Source organism: Eptesicus fuscus, unplaced genomic scaffold (assembly GCF_027574615.1).
Source record: "Eptesicus fuscus isolate TK198812 unplaced genomic scaffold, DD_ASM_mEF_20220401 scaffold_68, whole genome shotgun sequence".
Taxonomy (NCBI): domain Eukaryota; kingdom Metazoa; phylum Chordata; class Mammalia; order Chiroptera; family Vespertilionidae; genus Eptesicus; species Eptesicus fuscus.
The window spans coordinates 27,753-47,877 of NW_026557632.1; the positions used below are offsets into that span (position 1 = coordinate 27,753).

At 39.5% G+C, this 20,125-nt stretch overlaps 1 pseudogene; it reads right to left on the bottom strand.

The window, feature by feature from the left end:
* Positions 1 to 2,935: 2,935 nt before the first annotated feature.
* Positions 2,936 to 17,453, bottom strand: LOC129148505 (nicotinamide phosphoribosyltransferase-like; annotated as a pseudogene).
* Between the last annotated feature and the right edge of the window lie 2,672 nt (positions 17,454 to 20,125).

Below are 20,125 nucleotides of genomic sequence, written 5' to 3' on the forward strand. Positions count from 1 at the left end.
ATTTTTAGCAAGAACATCACAGAAGTAGTCCTACACTCTCCTCATTGCATCCTGTGATGTGACCTGCAATTTTGATTTGCCATTCTTGGCAATGTTAATGTTGATCAGTGAAGGTATTATCTGCTGGGTTTCTCCTCTGTAATGTTTCCTTTTTCACTTCACAAGTTTTGCTTTATAGGGAAGTTTATGGACTCAGTGTAAATATCTCCTCTTCATGAAGCTTTTTATTTATTAATGCAAACTCAATGTTTATTTCATTTAATGGGTTGTAATTTGTTAAAATTAAGTTTAGAATATTTCTTTTAGAAATATTCTGTATTGGAAGTTTCAGTCTCATAGAAAAGTTATAAGAATAGTACAAATAATTCCTGGAAACCATTCTCTGAAAGTTAACATTTTACTACATTTACTTTATCCTTTCTCCCTTCTTGTCTATTACCTAAATAAATGTAAATGAAGGTTGGTTAGATATAATATATGAACCTTTTGTAAGTTGCAGACATGATACTTCTTTACTCCTAAATACTTTAGTGTTCATTTCCTAAGAAAAGGGGATTATTTTACATAATTGTGGTATAATTATCAAAGTCAGGGAATTAAAATAGGGTCAGTAGTAATATTTAATCTTGGATCTTATTCAGATATTTGCTATTGTCTCAATAATAACCTTTATTGTCCAAGTAAATCCAAGATGATGTGTTATGTCCAATTGTCCTGTTTCTTTAGTCTCTTTTAATCTGGGGCAGTTCTTCAGGTTTCCTTTGCTTTTCATGAGATTCACAGTTGGAAGAGTATAGGCCAGTTATTTCTAGACTTTCTGCTTAGGTTTATTTGAAGTTTCCTCATGTTACTTCACGTTATGCCATTGGGCAGGAATGTCACACAAGCAATGCTGACTTCTTCCCATGCAGCAAATCTGTAGGCACATGCTCAGCTCCCTTACTTCCAGTATTGACTGTGATCATGTGGTTAACAAGTGTCTGCTACTTTTGTTCAGAGTAAAGGTACTATTTACCTTTGTGTGTCACAAATACCTTGTGTAGAGGTACATTGAGTGTCTGCAAACATTTTGTTATGCCTCACAATTTCACCTATTAGATTTAGCATCCAGTGATGATCCTTACATGAAACAATTATTATTACGTTGTTTGCCAAATGATATTATGTTGTTTGCCTTGTTGTAAGAATAAATGCAATAGAATAATAAGCAAAATGCAATGAAAAAAATAAGGTTGATTTAGCTGGACGAAGCAGCAGTTTCCCTCATGAGAAAGGCTAAGAGTTGAGGTTCAGACTCAGCAAAGTGAAGGGGGATTGAGCTCTGTATGTAAGGCCAGGATAGACACATGTGAATGATGCTCCTGCTTTTAAACAAGGTTTGGGGAAATGAGTTGTGTTTTCATTGTCACTAGATCAGATAGAGTTCCTGGGCCCCATCCAATTTAGTGAGGAAGAGAGGCAGGATTCCAGCTGCCTAGAGTGATCCCCACAGGGTGTGTCTGAAAGCTGCAGAAAGACTCCCTAGTGAGAGCAAGGAGGGCCCTTCAATCACTTAGTGGGACAAAGACATGAATTGGCTACAGAATATCATGCCAGTTTTGAGAGGGAAATCAGGATAGATCAGTGTAAACATTCAGAAGTTAGTGACTTTTAAGGAGATCATCACTCATTTTATGCTGTGACCTGGGGAAACATGCTCAAGAAACTATGTTTAAGATTGGAAGAGGCACAGGAAAGATGAGCTATAAGGAAAGAAGAGAAAAGGAAGACTATCATATTCATTGGTTATTGTTTTTCTTATGAATGTTGGTCTGATGGAATTATCTCTTCTGGAGGGATTATCTAACCCAGGTCTGACCTAATTTTTTTTTTAAATATTCAATTTAATTTTTTAAAAACTTAATGAAATTATAACAAAATCAAAAAATGTAAAGTACACTCACTACCCATTCCAGTATTAACTTGTAGAAACTATAGAATAGGAAAAATAAATTCAGTAGAGTAAGTACGTTAAAATACACTACTTTCACTTTTGTCAATATTTCACATTTATGTATATATTCTATAGCGGAAGCAGAAATTCTTTCTAAAAACATTATCTCCTTAAAATCTTGAGTTGCATATTATAGCCACAGGCAATATTTGACATATACAACTGCAGTATAAGCCTTTCAAATTAGGCATTTCACTGGTACAATACAATGACCAACATATATAATCACTGTACAGTGCCTAGACATTCCAGTAAGAACCATTATTTTCTTTAATGTAGAATTATTAAAATATATTCTACAAGTGGCAGTGAGGTGAGTAATTCTATAGAGTGTGTCCCAACATAATTTTAAAATTGTATAATAACACAACTTTGTTAAGGCCCTGTTTTATTTGCTCATTAATGGACAAAAGGCAATGTAATTTATCTTCAAGTATTTTCTTGAAAGTCTGTGCTCATAAAAATCATGAAAAGTTTGAAAGACTGTTAAATCACTGAGACTTAAATCTGTCATACACAATCTTGTTTGTACAAAAGTACAGTATAAGTTAAACATAAAGCCATCATGATAATTTTATGCAAATCTGTTTTATGTGATCTTTTGTTTTTTATAAAAGTTTCTCAGTTCTGTTGAGAAAATATCAATACCAGATTAAATTGCTATCTTTTGGCAAAGAGCCCTAAAAAGCTTGCTTTAGCATTAACCTTTTATGTGGTCAAGTGCATTGCCTAATTGAGATTACCTAAACACTATGGGGAAAAAGGGCAGTATGTCCATAAACCAACAAATAATTTGGTTGTAATGTATCAGAAAATAAAGAAACCCTACACATCTGTACAATGAATATTATGTATCACACATCCACCCACACTGGAGTATACCTGTGTGCATGTACAGGCACACGTAGAGGCAAGGGCACACACCCAGTCATAAAACAAAGTCTAATGAGGTGCTGCTTCCAGTTCAATATTCAGCTTTGCATTTTTTTCTTTCTTCATCACATGACTAGCTTTTTGTCACCTTCTCATTCTTGAAGACAGTATGGAGAAGATCATTCCTCATGGTCTCCTCTTCCTTCCTCAAGTGTAACAAAATCTGTTGCTGGTGTTTTATGTAAAGACTAGAGGCCCGATGTGTGAAATCTGTGCAAGGGTCGGCCTTTGTACCCCCGGCTGCTGTCACGCAGCCCTGGCTGCCACTGCGACTGCATAGGCCCTTGCAGCCTGGCTTCATATGGAAGTTCATCTGGAAGGTCGTTCGGAAGGACATCTGGATGGTTGTTCTGCTGTTCGGCCGTTTGGTCGATTTGCTTATTATGCTTTTATTATTTTAAAGACTAGAGGCCCAGTGCATGTATTCGTGCACGAGTGGGGGCCCACAGGCCCGCCCTGATCAGGGCTGATCAGCTGGGCTGGCCAGGGGGTGGGGCCATGGGTGGTTGGCTAGCCAGCCACACCCTGGTTGAACTCTGGGTTGAGGGGAAAATTTGCATATCAGCCTTTTGCTATATAGGATAATTGACCTTTTTGGGAACTTTTGTTGGGATCAGCAACTGGGTCCTTTAATACATTATCCCCAAGGCCATTGGTTACAACATAACTACAGTTAAAGGAGCAATTCAAGAGATCTCTTGTTAATTTTTGTAGCAAAGATCCACCAGAATCGAAGGCAACATTTTCAATACTCCATTTGTTTTGTTTCAGGACTTCTACAATCTCTTATAAAGTATTAATATGTATTCCATCCACTTGAATAACTTGAAGATATGGTGGCAGCAAGTTGTAGCCCTTTGGGTTCTTAGTAATAGGGGATTTCTTACTTAAAGTATCCAAAACCTTTAATACATTGTCAAGAGGATTTCCAGAATTAGGTCTGATTATTAGTGGTGCCTCTGAACTTCTTGATGCTATTAAATGTCTTAGATCTTCACCCCATATTTTCCCACACTCATTATAAATGTCAGAACTATCGCTGACCACAGATACAGGCACTGATGAAAACTGTGTTACTATATGTTCAAAAGTAACATCTTTCTCATGGTCTTTCCCCCAAGCTGTTATGGTACTATGTTCTGCTGTTGGAATAAAATACCCTGGAACAGGATCTATTGTTCCCAGTATTTATTATTGATTTCAGAGAAGAAGGGAGAGAGATAGAAACATCAATGATGAGAGAGATTCATTGATTGGATGCCTCATACAAGCACCCAGGCATGTGCCCTTGGCAGGAATCAAACCTGGGACCCTGTGGGTCCACAGGCCAATGCTCTATCCACTGAGCCAAACCAGCTAGGGCACAGTATTTTTTAATTAAAACAATTCCTGTTACTCTATCCATTACTTTGAAGTTAACCAAATAAGCAGAGCTCCTATGCCAGCAGTCTCTTGGGAAGTGATTTTCTGTAGCCAAAATACATGCAAGTTGTATTCCAGACCAACTAAGTTACCAGATGTTTCTAACAAATATTTGGCCAATATTTTCTTCAGCTCTCTAGAATTTGTGGGAAGGGAGAGGGAGAGAGATAGAAACATCAATAATGAGAGAGAATCATTAATTGGCTGCCTCCTGCATGATTGGATACCAGGACTGAACAAGAATAGTCTCAACCCAATGTGTAAGCCAATTATACTCTGGATCTGTGTTTTCCACTGTGAAGAGAACATTTCCTCTGGGAATGACAGAGCCCTCAGGGACAGCTTTTACTTCTACTGGAAGATGCCCATGGTATTTCTCAAGAATGCAATTCCATCCTTTTCATTAAATCATCATCTGGGAAATGCTCTATGGACACCTCTTTGGCTTCCTGATCTTCTCTTTGGTCACTACTTTATCTTTTAAGTACTTATTAAGAAGGTACTGCAACCCATAACATACTGTTTCCTTGCATTTCACCTTCCTTATTTTGGAGTTTTCCGTCTTCTTTTCACTGCATTCAGAGTAGAAATAATCTTTTCTTGTGTTGGGTGGGTATTGTTTATATGAGTAACCTTGTAGGAGTCGGTGGCCAGGAGGATGTTGAACTTGGCCTCTGCCTCAGCATTCACCTCTGGCCAGATAAAGGGGGCTGCCTGGCACTGCTGCGAAGAGGGAGAAAAAATGGGCTTCACTTTGCTCTGTCCCTTAAGTCACTGCTGGTCAGAGGGAGAGGTGAGGGGGAAAAGGAGCTCAGAGGCAGGGCCCGAGGAGGGCCAGTGGCTTGAGGTGACAGGGGTGGCAGGGGCTAGGGCACATGCAGCTGGCAGTAGGATGGCCTCACCTGAGCTCCCTGGCCTAATATTTAGTGACCAAATCCATTGATGATAACTATTTGGACCAATGGATTTTGATGTAAGAGTTGAAAACATTCATAACATTTTTCAGGTTTTACATGGCTGCTAATCTTTAAAAAAAACTACCACTTGTTATGTTTTAGTGTGGTATCAAAGAATATCCACAATGATCTGAAAAGGCTATTAAAATGCTCTTCTGTTTTTCAACTATGCATATGTGGGATGTGGCAGAATTTTCTTTATCTACTCAAGCACAACAGAAAATTACAAAAGATTAAGTACAGAAGTGGATATGTGAGAATCCACTATCTTCTATTAAGGCAGACATTACAGAGGTTTGTAGGAAAAATGTCACCTTTTTCAATGTGGCACATGTTAGGGTTTTTGGCCAGTGATGCAGACTGTGAAGGAATTCACAACTAAAAGAAGTAGTTTTTCCATTTCCCATGGGAAAGAGCCCTTGTATTATTAATCAATACATAAGCAAAGAACAAACACTTCCCTCCCTAACCCCTCTTCCCCCCTTTAAAGCCTTGTCTGCTGTTGCTAGGTGACAAGGAAGGGTTTGGGCTGAAATTGAGCATTCAATAGGGCCATTGTCCATTGATCCTTCAGGAGACAGTCCAGATAGATGTCTTAGGGAGGTGTCTTATCAGTATTTTCCCTAAAGCATAGGAACCTCCATGTTGTATAAAACTGCTGTTTGAACTTCTCTGGTATTGTTAGATAGTCCCTTAGTACTGTAAACTCTGTCACTTTAAGACAGTCTCTTTCTATAAAATGACTTTGTTTTTAGTTCAAATAATAGAAAATGATAAACTTAATTGTGTGACCTTGCAAGTTAGCCATCAAATGTAATAGACTAATATAGAATAATACTGATAATAATTCCCATATTCTTATGACAAGTACTAACTCATTATGTATTCAAGGTTACAACTGTCTGTAACAATAACTCACATAGAGCAGTTTGTAATATCTGCAAACAAAGAAGCTCAAAAAGTATAAATACGGGAGACTTCCTGTGGTGTTGCTTAGAGATTTGGAAGAGACACCTCCCTCTAGGCCACCTGCAATAATCAACTCCTAATTAATTGACTCATAAAGGCGTCTGTATGTCATTTGCTGACTTATGATACAACATCCCCAAGTCTATAAAACATGCTTAGAGTAAAAGTTATAAAATGTTCAAAGGCAGCTTGTTTGAAGGAGAGGGGAAAGGGAACTTTTTAGTAATTATCCCTGTGTTATAAACCAGCAGGGAGGAGATGTATGCAAGAATGTAGCCTTGAGAGTAACTTGTCTTGCAGTTTGAACAGAAGGGTTGTTTGAATCAGAGGAGCTACAATCTTGGGGATTAATTACAAGGTGCTTCTCATAAATTGTGGAAAGCTACAGTGTTACAGAAGACCAGAGAAAAACCAAGTCATGCTCAGAGAAAGAGAGTTACATTTTATTATGTGCAGGGCCAGAGAAAAATGTGCCTTTCAAATTCTGGGCCCCCCACATGGAGGAAACTTTTTCTGTTTATACGTTTTCTAGCTCTTTTGTCTCACAAATTTGGAATGAGACTTCCAGGCCTTCTAAGAAAGAAGGCTTGCATGCTGGGAAGGGGCCATAAGACCATATCTCAAGGCCTGGCCTGGTGTCAGCACTGACAACTCTGTCTGAGGCATAGTTTATGGCCTCTCTGAAATGGGAGTAGTCTTATTTTCCTTATTATTTAAGCAAGCAAGCATTTACAGAAGCCAAAATAGCAGGGTTAAAATTTCAAGCAGCAGTTTTTATATAAGATGGATGCTTCAACAGCAAAGGAAAAGAAAGGTCATTTTTTCTGTCCTTACAGTACCTATTCAACATTATTTTCTGTCCTTACAGTACATATACAATATTATAGCTGAATATTACTCAGCCACAAGAAAAGATGAAATACTGACATTTTCAACAACATGGATGGATCTTGACAATATCATGCTAAGTGAAATAAGTCAGATGGAAACCTCAATAACTGTATGATTCCACTTACATGTTGGATATAAGCTGAAAACAACAAATAAACAAAGAAGACAAACAGAAACTCATAGACACAGACAATAGTAAGGTGGTTACCAGATGGAAAGGGGAGTTGGGGAAGTAGAAACAGGTAGAGCAGTTCAAATGTGTGGTGACAGAAGGAGATAACTTTGGGTGGTGACCACAATGCAGAATGCAGATGACCTGTTATAGAATAGTACACTTGAAACATATACATTTATTGACTAGTGTCAACCCAATAAATATAATAAAAATCTTTAAGTGCCATCTTTTTCAATGTTTTTATTTTTCAAATATAATTATTTTTTTATTAAAATAGTAATCATGCCCTAGCCAGTTTTGCTCAGTGGATAGAGCGTCGGCCTGCAGACTGAAAGGTCCCAGGTTCGATTCCGGTCAAGGGCATGTACCTTGGTTTCAGACACATCCCCAGTAGGAGGTGTGCAAGAGGCAGATGATCGATGTTTCTCTCTCATCGATGTTTCTGACTCTCTGTCGCTCTTCCTTTCTGTCTGTAAAAAATCAATATAATATATTAAAAATAAAAATGTCAGATCATTATAAAAAATACAATAAAATAGTAATCATGTTAACACAATAGTTTTATAATAAATTTAAATGAATTACTAAAATAATTTAAAAAGTTTTCATTTTAGCTTTTAGTATGCTAAGTATCAGTAGAAATGATTGATGTAAAAAATATCTATTGGGTATTCTGAATAATTCTTTTTTTCCATTTTTTAAAATTACTTTATTGATTAAGGTATCACATATTTGTCCTCATCTCCCCCATTTCCATCCCAAACCCCTCCCCACGCATGGCCCCACCCCCATGTTGTCTGTGATCACTGGTTAGGCTCATGTGCAAGCACACAAGTCCTTTGGTTGATCTATCTCCCTTATTCCCACCCTCCCTTACCTTTCCTCTGAGGTCTTTTTTTTTAATTACTTTATTGATTAAGGTATCACATATTTGTCCTCAAACTTCCCCCATTCCTATCCCAAACCCCTCCACACGCATGCCTCCAAACCCCTGTTGTCCGTGATCACTGGTTAGGCTCATATGCAAGCACACAAGTCCTTTGGTTGATCTATCTCCCTTATCTCCACTCTCCCCTACCTTCCCTCTGAGGTCTGACAGTCTGATTGATGCTGTTCTTGTTCCTCAGTCTATGTTGTTAATCATTTCCCCTAGATTAGTGAGCTCATGTGATACTAGAAATACACTTATAGGAACCGAAAATGAGACAAGCAATAATGGTTATGCTGAGAGACAAATGAATCAGTCTATAGTGAGTTTCTTTCTGGGCCAACAGTTCTTTTGAGTCCCAATTTATATGCCCAACAGTTCCTTATGTGTACATAACAGCAATGATATTTCAGTTCTGGATGGTGGGCAAATGGTGGTAATGCAGGGCCCAACCTCTCTGGTTTGGTCCTGGACAACCTGCAGTGACACACAGCTGCTGACTGCTAGTATGGCAAGGCATCGACAGCGTCTTCCATCTCTGGACTGTTTCTCTTCTGTCTTCATGGCTGGAACACTCCTGTCAATTCCTTTCTGTTGTAGAAATCCACATGGTCTCGGAATTGTTTTCTGAAAATATAAAAACATATTCTCGACCAAAAGTTAATAAAGGAATCTTTTCTATAAATTTGACTTGCGATCCTTTTTCATTTTTTGCCCAAACGATTTCCTTTGGCTTGTTTTGACACCATGTATGTTTTACCCTGGTGTCTTGCTATTAGCATTACAAATGAAAGTTAATTTTCTAAAGTAAAAATTTTCTAGATGTAATTTACTTACAGGATATATTCCCTTACATGATATTCTTCTACTATCTCCCCTTTTTTGGTTTAAATATTAGGAGGCTTTTGTAAATTTTATGCTGTAATCTTGATAGCTTTTAAATTTTACTTTTTTGCACTAAAATGTGACTGCTTTAGGTTTATTATAGGTTACGCAATTTTACCATGAGATGAACTACCAATAAAAATTTTAGTTAACACTTTAGGAACAGCTTTTTTGTCCAGTACAATTGATATTTCTAGAATATTCACTTATTTCGATTAGCCAATTAAAATTAGTCTGAAAACTTGACTACTATTTTACTGTCAAATTTAATACTCTAACAACCATCTTATTTTACCCTGTAGATATTAATGGAAAGGATTATTTGCCTTCTTGAGTAGGTCCTGAGCATTCCTGGTGCTAGGCTGGGATTAGATATCAAAGACTCCAGTTCCCCACATCATGGGTACAAGACATCTCCATCAAGTCTTGTTGCGGTGAGAGGGCAGCTACTGTCGGCCAAGTCTCTGTTACCTGGGTCCCGATTTGAGCTGGGCATGGGAAGCTAAACAGCCATGGGGGCAGGAGACCTCCCTCAGCAGGGGTGAGGGTTCAGGCCCTTGCAAACTTGGGGGGTGAAGGTCTGTGCCCCACCTCTGTTGACCCCCAAGTTCTCTCCTGATGGCCCCTTTGCGACTGTGCCTGTCTTAGGTTGTTCCTTCCTTGAGTAATCTTACCTGTCTCTGGCTAACCAGCCATCCTTCGGGGCCAAGCAGGGTGATGTGAGGTTTAGTTCTGTCTCCTTGGTTGCCTACGCCCCCATGGCCTCCACGCCCAGCACCTGCCTTGGGATCCTATCACCTGTTGGCAGGGTCCCAGCACTGATCACATATCTTATAGAACCCAGGTTTCTTCTCCAGGTAGGCCCAGATCACCCCACTGGGTGAGAGACAGATCCATGGTACCAGCCATCATGAGGCTTCAACCTTGGCATGAACAGAAAGCTCAGGCAACAGCTGTGGACAATTGGATTGTGAGAAGAGGGTCCCTCTTGGCCAAAAGGGCAAGAGGGGCCAATATAGAATGCTCAGGTGCCTTCCCAGGGGGCCCTCTACACAATGGAAGGGATTAAACCCTTTCATGTCCTTTTTAAATTGCTGCCAGACATTCAAAGAATTAGTTTGTATGTTTGTTTGGGTTAATTATATATTATGCTGTTGTAATTCTAAAATATCTACAGATGTGTTACCTTTGTCTCCAAGCACCAAAAAGATGATTTTTTATTGATACCTAAGGGTGCGAGGTACTATTATAGGTAGTGGGGATAACACAAATCTGGGAAAAAATTATAATGACATTGTAGAATAATATCATGTAAGGATATTCTTTGCTCTAGGCCATGGCAATTCCATTTCAAACTGGCTGCCAATTTCTTTTTGTATAGACAAGGTCTTCGTTACATTTTCTGCACCTCTCCCAGGAACAAGTAGTGATATTCCCTTTCTTTGTTATCCACACAAGCCAGAAACCTCTTTAATTTTACAAACAAAGGAGCAATGGTTTGATTTGGTGTCATACAAAAGGGAAGCTGGTTGGAGACCCCTGTGTAATTATACTTCCTTGCCCCAACCATGGTCCTCCTGGATGACCAAGGTGTTTGGTATTATTGGTGACTACATTAGGCGGGGGATCAGCCCACATAAGGGCCCTTACCCATGAAGAGTCAGGAACATAAGTCCAAAACACTTCCCCATTTGCCCCAGGTAATCTTACAGTACAGCTGGTGACTGCTAGCATGGCAAGAAAGATGTTCTCAGGCATCCTTGGGGTTCTGGTTACCTCACCATTTCTTTTTTAATTTCTTTAATTTTTTATTTTTATTATTATTTTTTATATGTGTCCTTATTTCCCTATTACGCCCCATCCCCAATTCGTGCCCCACCCCCCTGTTGTCTGTGTCCATTGATTAGGCTTATTGCATGTACACAAGTCCCTTGGTTGATCTCCCCCCACTTCTCCCACCGACCCCCTCCTTCCCTGAGGTTTGAGGTTCTGATCAATGTTTCTCAGTCTCTGGATCTGTTCTTGTTCATCAGTCTATGCTGTTCATTATATTCCACAAATGAGTGAGATCATGTGATATTTATCTTTATCTGCCTGGCTTATTTCACTTAGCATAACGCTCTCCATCTCTATCCATGTTGTTGCAAATGGTAGGAACTCCTTTTTTACCGCAGCATAGTATCTCTTTGTGAAGATGTACCACAGTTTTTTAATCCATTCATCTGCTGAAGGGCATTTGGGCTGTTTCCAAATCTTAGCTATGGTGAATTGTGCTGCTATGAACATAGGGGTACATATATCCTTTCTGATTCATAGTTCTAGTTTCTTGGCATATATTCCTAGGTGTGGGATCACTGAGTCAAATGGGAGTTCCATTTTTAGTTTTTTGAGGAAATTCCATACTGTTCTCCACAGTTGCTGTACCAGTCTGCATTCCCACCAGCAGTGCAAAAGAGTTCCTTATTCTCCACATCCTCGCCAACACTTGTTGTTTGTTGATTTGTTGATGATAGCCATTCTGACAGGTGTGAGATAGTACCGCATAGTTATTTTGATTTGCATCTCTCTGATGATTAGTGACTTTGAGAAGGTTTTCATATGTCTCTTCACCTTCCTTCTGTCTTCTTTTGAATAGTGTCTATTTAGATCCGTTGCCCATTTTTTGAATGGGTTGATTATCTTCTTTTTGTTAAGTTGTATGAGTTCTCTATAAATGTTGAAGATTAAACCTTTATCGATATCATTGGCAAATATGTTCTTCCATGCAGTGGGCTTTCTTGTTGTTTTATTGATGGTTCCCTTTGCTGTGCAAAAGCTTTTTATTTTGATGTAGTCCCAGTTGTTTATTTTCTCTTTAGCTTCCATTGCCCTAGGAGCAGTATCAGTGAAGAAGTTCTTTCAGCATATGTCTGAGATTTTTCTGCCTGTGGATTCCTCTAGTATTTTTATGGTTTCCAGTCTTGTTTAAGTCCTTTATCCATTTTGAGTTTATTTTTGTGTATGGTGAAAGTTGATGATATAGTTTCATTTTGTTGCATGTATCTGTCCAATTTCCCCAACACCATTTGTTGAAGAGACTATCTTGACTCCATTGTATGTTCATGCCTCCTTGTCAAATAATAATTGGGCATAATGGTTTAATTTCTGGGTTCTCCATTCTGTTCCATTGATCTATGTGTCTGTTCTTGTGCCAGTACCAGGGTGTTTTAAGAACAGTGGCTTTGTAATACAGCTTGAAATCTGGTATTGAGATCCCACCTACTTTGTTCTTCTTTCTCAGGATTGCTGCAGCTGTTCGGGGTCTTTTTTTATTCCAGATGAATTTTTGGAGAGTTCTTTCTAGATCTGTGAAATATCCATTTGTATTTTAATGAGAAGTGCATTGAATTTATAGATTGCTTTGGGTAGTATGGACATTTTGATTATGTTGATTGTATCAATCCATGAACATGGTATGTTCTTGCATCTGTTTATGTCTTCCTCTATCTCTTTTATCAGTGTTGTGTAGTTTTCCACAGGTCTTTTACTTCTTTAGTTAAGTTTATTCCTAGGTATCTTAATTTTTTTTTGGTGCAATGATAAATGGGATGCTTTTTTAGTCTCTCTTTCTGTAAGTTCACTATTGGTGTATAGAAATGCCATAGATTTCTTGGCGTTAATTTTGTATCCTGCTACAGTGCCGAATTCATTTATTAAGTCTAATAATTTTTTGATGGAGTCTTTAGGATTTTCTATATATAATATGATGTCATCTGCAAATATGGACAGTTTTACTTCTTCTTTACAAATTTGAATGCCTTTTATTTCTTCTTCTTGTCTGATTGCAATGGCTAGTACTTCCAGCACTATGTTGAACAGGAGTGGTGAGAGTGGGCATCCCTATCTTGTTCCTGTTATTAGGGGAAATGGTTTTAGTTTTTGCCCATTAAGTATGATGTTGGCTGTAGGTTTGTCATATATGGCTTTTATTATGTTGAGGTATGATCCTTCTATTCACACTTTGCTGAGATTTTTTATCAAGAAAGTGTGTTGGATTTTGTCAAATGCTTTTTCTGTATCTATTGATATGACTATATGATTTTTATCTCTCAATTTGTTTATGTGATTTATCACGTTTATTGATTTGCGAATATTATCCCATCCTTGCATTCCTGGGATAAATCCTATGTGGTCATGGTTTATGATCTTTCTGATGTACTGCTGGATCCAACTTGCAATAATTTTGTTGAGGATTTTGGCATCTATGTTCATGAGGGATATTGGTCTGTAATTCTCTTTCATTGTGTTGTCTTTATCTGGTTTTGATATTAGGGTGATGCTGGCTTCATAGAAGGAGCTTGGAAGTGTTCCTTTCTCTTCAATTTTTTGGAATAGTCTGAGGAGGATAGTTTTTAGTTTTTTCTTGAATGTTTGGTAAAATTCTTCTGTGAAGCCATCTGGCCCCAGTCTTTTGTTTGCTGGAAGCTTTTTGATGACTGCTTCAATTTTTCCAGAGTTATCAGCCTATTGAGATTTTTAGAATCTTCCCGAGTAAGTTTTGGAAGGTTGTATTTTTCTAGGAATGCGTCCATTTCCTCCAGGTTGTCTAGTTTGTTAGAATAGAGTTGTTCATAGTATTTTTTAACAATCTTTTGTATTTCGGTGGGGTCTGTTGTCATTTCACCTCTTTCATTTCTAATTTTGTTTATTTGGGTCCTCTCTCTTTGCTTCTTGGTGAGCCTGGCTAGAGGTTCATAATATTGTTTATCCTTTCGAAGAACCAACTCTTGGTTTTGTTGATCTTTTGTATTGTGTTTTTTGTGTGTTTTTTTGTCTCTATGTCATTCATTTCTGCTCTGATCTTTATTATTTCCTTTATTCTGCTCACTGTGGGCTTTTCTTGTTGCTCTCTTTCTAATTCTTTGAGTTGTTGAGTTAGATGATTTATTACCATTTTTTCTTGTTTTTTAAGGTAGGCCTGTAGAGCTATAAACTTCCCTCTCAGGACTGCTTTCATTGTGTCCCATAGGATTTGCAATGTTGTGTTATTATTGTCATTAGTCTCCAGGATGTTTTTAATTCCTTCTTTGATCTCATTGATAACCCAATCATTGTTTAGTAGCATGATATTCAGCCTCCAATTGTTTCGTTTTGTTTTGTTGTTTTTTTTTTGGAATGTTTTTATTGTAGTTTATTTCTAATATTATGCCATTGTGCTCTGAGAAAATGCTTGATAGGATTTCAATCTTTTTGAGTTTGGGGAGACTTTGCTTGTGACCCAATATGTGGTCTATTTTTGAAAATGTCCCATGCGCACTTGAGAAGAACATATATTCCGTTGTTTTGAGGTGAAATGCTCTGAAGATGTCCATTAGGCCCATTTGATCTTGTGTGTCATTTAGAATTGCTGTTTCTTTGCTGACTTTTGCCTAGAGGATTTATCCAGTGATGTTAGTGATGTATTAAATTACCCTACTATGATTGTATTGTTGTCGATCTCTCCCTTGATATCTTCCAGGAGATTTTTAATGTATTTTGGTGCTCCTGCATTGGGTTCATATATGTTTACTAGAGTTATATCTTCTTGTTGAATTGCTCCCTTTAGTATTATGTAGTGGCCTTCCTTATCTCTTATTATGGTCTTTACTTTGAGGTCTGTTTTATCAGCAATAAGTATCGCATTCTCAACTTTTCTCTCATTTCCATTTGCCTGAAAAATGTTTTTCCATCCCTTCACTCTCAGTCTGTGTGAATCCTTTCCTCTGAGGTGGGTCTCTTAAAGACAGCAAATATATGGGTCATTTTTTCTTATCCATTAAGCTACCCTATGGCTTTTGATTGGTGCAATTAATCCATTTACACTTAATGTTATTATTGACAAGTACATGTTTGTTGTCATATTTTTCCTTAGTGTTTGTGTTTCTTCTTACCTTTCTCTTTCTTCTTTTTACAGCAGTCCCTTTTATCATTTCTTACATTGCTGCCTTGGTAGTGATAAACTCTCTTAGCCCTTTTTTGTCTGTGAAGCTCCTGATTCCACCTTCAATTTTGAATTATAGCCTTGCTGGGTGTAGTATTCTTGAATTCAGACCATTGCTTTGCATCACTTTGTATATTTCATTCCATTCCCTTCTGGCCTGGTGTGTTTCTGTTGAGAAATCAGTTGATATTCTAATAGGAGATCCCTTGTAGGTAACTTTCTGTCCCTCTCTGGCAGCCTTTAAGATTCTTACTTTGTTATTAGTGTTCGCCAATTTAATTATGATGTGTCTTGGTGTCGGTCTTTTGGGGTTCAACTTGTTTGGGACTCTATGTACTTCTTGGACTTGCATGTGTTTTTTTTTTTCTTGCCAATATCAGAATAGTTTTCTGTCATTATTTCTTCAAACACGTTTTCTATCCCTTGCTTCTCTTCCTCTCCTTTTGGTATCCCTATTAAGCAAATATTGTTTCACTTTGTGTTGTCTCAAAACTCCCTTAGGCTCTCCTCTTGCTTTTTAAATCTTCTTTCCAGTTTCTGCTGTGTTAGTGAGTTTTTTCCTACTTTGTCTTCTATTTCGATGATGAGGTCCTCAGTCTCTTCTAGTCTGCTGTTTAAGCCTTCCATTGTGTTCTTTATTGCAGCTACGTCGTTCTTCATCTAATCTTGGTTCTTTTTCATGCTGGTGACAATCTCATTCAGCTCCTTAAATTCTCATTGAGTTGTGTGTACTTGTCATCCATCCGTTTAAACATCCATATGTATTAAACATCCTTTAGTAACAACCATTACTCTGAATTCTTTCTCTGATAAGCTGCTAACCTCAATTTCATTTAACTCCTTTTCTGGTGATTCCTCTTTTTCTTTCCTTTGGGGGTTGCTTTTTTGTCTTCCCATGTTTTCCTGTAAAGTTTTAGTTGTAGATCCACTTGCTTTGCTACCCAGGTTCTTTTGGGGATGGTGCTACTGGTGTAATCTCTCAGTTCTCCTGGGCTTGGTAATCTAGTGTAGCTCCCTACTTGAGCTATTTGGGTTCTCTTGATGTAGGCCTGCAAACTTGAGAGGCACAAATGTAGTGTCTAGAAGTCAGCATCTATGGAGGGGAGTGTCCCAGTTTTTGCTGTCTTGCACCCTTAGTTTAAATCACGTGTGTCCAGCGGGAACTCACAGTGGCACCCAGGAACCATCTGTTGGGAGAGCTCACAGTGGCTCCCTGAGTGTAGATGGGCTCAGGGTGCCTGCCTGTTGGAAATTCGCTTCTATGGAGGTGTGTATGCAGGTGGAGAGCTCTGATGCGCTCTGAGGGGTCCTGGCACTGAGGTTGAGCAGCTAGGGTGAATTTGGGCAGTTATTCAGGAAGAGGGGATTCAGAATTTCTGCTGTGGGGCAGCGTGTCCTTGTCTGTACAGAATCACACCCAGAAGGGGCTGAAAGCAGCTCCCCAGAGGACCCTGTGGATATATGGGCTCAGGCTGCCTGCCCTTTGGAAATGTGCATGTCTGTGGTGGTGAGATTGCTGGCACTGAGCTCTGACACACTTTGAGGGGCCGTGGCACTGAAGTTACCCTGCTGCGGTGTCTGTGCAGGTGTCCAGGATGAGTGAATTCAGAATTTCTACTGCCAGGGGCAGTCTGTCTCTGTTTTTCCAAGATCACACTGAGCCAGTTCTCACAGTAGCTCCCACAAGTGCCCTATGGATAGATGGGCTTTGGAAGTGCAAGCACGAACTTTGGAAGCGCCTGCCCTTTGGAAGTGCGTGCACGAACTGGTGGTACATTTGCCTGTGCAGAGCTCTGACATACTTTGAGTGGCCCTGGTACTGAAGTTTAACAGCTAGGGTGTATGTGGGAAGTTATTCAGGAGAAAGGAGTTCAGAGTTTCTGCTGTGGGGCAGCGTGTCCTTGTCTGTACAGAATCACACCCATCAGGGGCTCAAAGCAGCTACCCAGAGGACCCTGTGGATATATGGGCTCAGGGTGCCTTCCCTTGTCTGTGGCCATGAGTTTGCCGGCTTTGGAAGTGGTGGTGCGTTTTCCTACGCAGAGCTCTGATGCACTCTGAGGGGCCCTGGCACTGAAGTTGCACAGCGGGGGTATTCGTTGGCATTTATTCAGGAAGAGGCAGTTCAGAAATTCTACAGCAGGGCTGCACGCCCTTGTCTGTGCAGAATCACACACTTGGGGGCTCTCAGTGGTTCCCAAGCACTGCCTGGGTAGTGGAGTGCCTGGGTGTCAAGGGGGCTAGGAACGTGGCGAATCCTGAGTTCTGGTGCTGGGGATGGGGAGGTTGTACTTACTGCTGTCAATTGGTGCACCTTTGGAGGTGAAGGTCCCAGGGTCCATGCGTCTTCAGCTGGGGTGGCAGGTCTTCTACCAGAGTGGTCGTAATGTCCTGGTTTGCTTCGGAGACCAGACTGGTTGGTGACGAGGCTAGGATTCTAGTCTCAAGCTGTTCTGTTCTTCAAGATGGCGTGGTCCCTGTGCCACTGGTGTCCTCCTCAGAGTGTTTGCAGCGGCTGTGGGGTTTTTCCTTCTAAGACTGCCCAGATTGGAACCCCCCTGGAAGAACTGCAGGTTCTAACTGTCCCTATTTCACACACACACACACACACACACACACACACACACACACATGTCCACACACACCTCTATCACTCCTTCACTTGATCACACACTCTCCCTCCCTACCTTCCTGCTGGTCACCATCTTTTCCCCCTCTGAATAATTCTTAATAGTGCAAAGAGATTGTGATGATGGTCTAGACCAATGATGGCGAACCTATGACACGCGTGTCAGCCCTGACACACATAGCCATTTTTGATGACACGTGGCCACTGAAGTGGCCGCATGCCGAGTATGAAACATTTGCTGCTCCTGAGGATGAAACATTTGCGACTAGAGTCTTGGAGTTAGAGTCGCAAATGTTTCATCCTCCCCTATTAGACACTCTGTGCTGGAGGTCTGTAGACCAAAACAACAAAAGTCGGGCACAGAGTGTCTAGTTCTGGGACTTCTGGTTAAGCCGGGATCTTTGCCCTCACTTCCGCCAGCAGAGCAGGGAGCAGCAGAACGCAGCAGGGGACACATCTCTGGGGACCCTGCCATTACCAGTAACCAAATAACAGTTAACCACAGCAACCATTATCTACTGTTCTAGGGTGTCATGGATTTCTAATCCATCATTACTGAGATAAGTGAGGGGAGGCTGGGAGAGGCGAGGGTTTGTGGCGTGCTATGGGTGCCATTTCCCACCATTAGAAATAGCGGCAGCCATTTTAATTCACATAAGGAACACCATCTTGCTCCATAGTGCAGACTCCATTTCACCACTATTACTGTTGTGCATCCTTGTTAACCCCTATTTCTGCTTATTAACCCTGCCCTTTCCTAAAAGACAGTTATTTGCACCATTTTGTGGTTAGTTAGGCTAGTCAACCCCTAATTGCCTGCAGGACCATCAAGCTATCTATAATTCTATCTTCTGTCACTGACCCCCTGATGGAGAACCCAAAAAATAAAAAACTAAGGTTAAGTAAAGGAAGTGGTAGTGGCAGTGGCTGACCCTTTCAAGAGACATGGACCGAGACGTATGGTTTTACAGAAAAAATGGCAGATCATTTTGCGTTCTATGTACTGAATCGGTAGTAAGCAGAATGTGGAATATAAATAGACATTTTGAAACTAATCATTCCCAGCTCTTGAAAAAAAGTGAGGATGAAAGAAAGGAATACATTTCCAGGCAGATACACCTTTATAAGAGCCAATCAAATTCCATCCTTAAATTTATGAAAGGCTCTACAAATTTAACATCTGCAAGTTTGAGCATTGCTCACTCTATAGCTCAGCATGGAAAAGTGCTCAGTGAGGGAGAATTTATTAAAGAAACTCTCCTAAGATGTGCACCAGTTCTATTTCACGATATGCAGAATAAAGATGCAATTATTAAGAGAATATCTGAATTACCACTCAGTAGAAATATCATAAAAGAACGAATAATGAGACTGAACACAAACGTACAACATCAATTAAAGAGAGACATAAGGAAGTGTAAATATTTTCGATCTCTCTTGATGAAACTACTGATGTCACATCACATGCTCAGTTGGCCATTATTGGTCGATATTCTGATGGTCTCACAATGAGAGAAGAGTTGATAAAGTTAGTATCAGTGTCAACAAGTAAATCAGGAAGCAAAATATGTAAGGTTGTTATACAAACATTTCGTGACCTAAGCATTGATATCTCTAAAGTTGCGTCAGTGATGACAGTTGGGGCACCAAATATGGTGGGGAAAAAAGTCAGATTTGTCAAATTGTTTACAGAAGCTATTGGACATCCGATTGTGCCTTTTCACTATATTATCCATCAGGAGGCTTTATATGCCAAGGCAGGATTCATCTACTTAAACGACTTAATGTCAGTTGTTACAAAAATAGTTAATTTAATGCCTGCTCGCCCCCTTCACAAGCGAGAATTTTTGGCACTTTTACTGGCGGTTGATTCCACCTAAAGTGGACTGCTGATGTACAATAATGTAAGATGGTTGAGCCGAGGCAAAGTTCTTGAGCGCTTTGTGGAGTGCTTTGAAGAAATTAAGGTATTTCTTCACGATAAGGATCTGGGAAACTTTCCTCAGCTTAATGATGATTAGTGGGTCAGCACCCTGATGTTTTTTACAGAGCTCTCTGTTCATATTGATGAACTGAACTTAAAGTAACAAGGTTTTGGCAAAAGTATTGACGTTATGTTTGGATACATAAAAGCTTTTGAAAGTAAAGTTAAAATTTTCAAACGAGATGTAGAAACTAAAACTTGTAAGTATTTTCCTCGAGTAACAAAGTATTTTGAGAAGGCCAGTGCAACTGTACAAAATGAAATGGAACTCTTGCATAGGAAGTACCAGCATGTTTTAGACTTGTTACTTGACCAGTTTAGTGATAGATTTAGTCAATTTAGAAGTCTAGAACAGACCATGAAAATAATTAAGTATCCTGATGTAGTAGTCTACAGTAGTT